The sequence below is a fragment of the Nomascus leucogenys genome, chromosome 17 (assembly GCF_006542625.1).
Source record: "Nomascus leucogenys isolate Asia chromosome 17, Asia_NLE_v1, whole genome shotgun sequence".
NCBI lineage: Eukaryota > Metazoa > Chordata > Mammalia > Primates > Hylobatidae > Nomascus > Nomascus leucogenys.
In genome coordinates, this window is record NC_044397.1 from 89,221,593 (window position 1) to 89,222,825 (window position 1,233).

Genomic DNA, 1,233 nt, shown 5'->3' on the forward strand with positions numbered 1-1,233 from the left:
AGAAAGGGGAAGGGAAGGGAAAAAATCACATGATATTGGGAGCCATCTCACATTATGAATAATCTACCAATAAACATTTTAAAAAGAATACTCTTTGTTTCTACAGTAGCTTTGAGTTTATAGTTCTTGGAATGACTGTATTCCATTGAAGACATCTCAGTAACAGGAGGCTGTTTTAGCAATCCCATGTACAAATATTAATAAAAAATATATAAAATAATGTAATTCATCTCTTGCCATCACCCCAGAAATCATGACATTTCTGAGAACTGTTTTGCTTGAAAATGAGTTAAGCTATAAGTTTCGGCTGAAGATCCATCTGTCCAGTCCATTTGAGTGCAACATCCACTAGAAGCTGAAATCCACTAAAGTCCTGGTTGAGGTCCGTTGGAGTAGGTGTTGAAAAGACTACTCTATGTGTTGGTACTTGGTCCAGACTTACCTATGTCCTCTGGGCACACGAGAGAGGTGTCTATAAAGTTGTTGGCCGCTACCTGCTGTATATCTGTGTTTTGTCCCACACCAACTGACTGGCAGAGAAAGGGACATCTTTCAATGCAGTCACAGTGGCATGGCAGATCACTGATGCACAAGCCAAAACTGATCCGGGGGAAGAGGGCTTAGGAGACAATGGCCTCCCTAGGGTTGGGTTTGGCCCAGCTGTACAGGAATGAAATGGGGTCTCCTCTAGAGCTGGCATGAAGTTTTTGATGCCCATCACCGACTTCACAGAGCTTGTTTCAGAAACCTTTGGCCCACGGCGGGTAATTGTGAACTGATTTGGATCTTTGCCATCCCTTCTCAGCATGTCAGGATGCGTACGCCACATGAAATATTATCTCATCCGTAGGCTCATTTATCTGAGAAGCCTGTGGCGGGTGTTGATGAACCAGTTACAGACCTGTAGTGTAGACAGATACGTTTGCTGAGACAACAGTGCTTTTTCTTGCTCAGAAGGATAGGCATTGTAATGGTGCTCATACAGCCAATCCTGAAGAATCTGCACAGACTCCTTGGGCAGGTTGCCCCTTCTCCTTCTCTTGCCTGAGCCAGAGGATGAAGGAAGGTCCAAGGGAATGTCCATGGTATCCTCATCCTCCGTCTCACTGCCAGATGCTACAACAATACCTTTCATTGTTTCCATGAGTCGGCGCAGAGGAGCAGGACCCTGCGCGCCCCAGGATGGGGACACCTATGCGGCCAGTGGGGCCCAGCCTCGGTCCCCGGCTTCAG

General features: G+C 46.3%; 1 pseudogene; it reads right to left on the reverse strand.

Annotated features, from left to right (window-relative positions):
• Positions 1–289: 289 nt before the first annotated feature.
• On the reverse strand, positions 290–1,233 carry LOC100601225 (annotated as a pseudogene).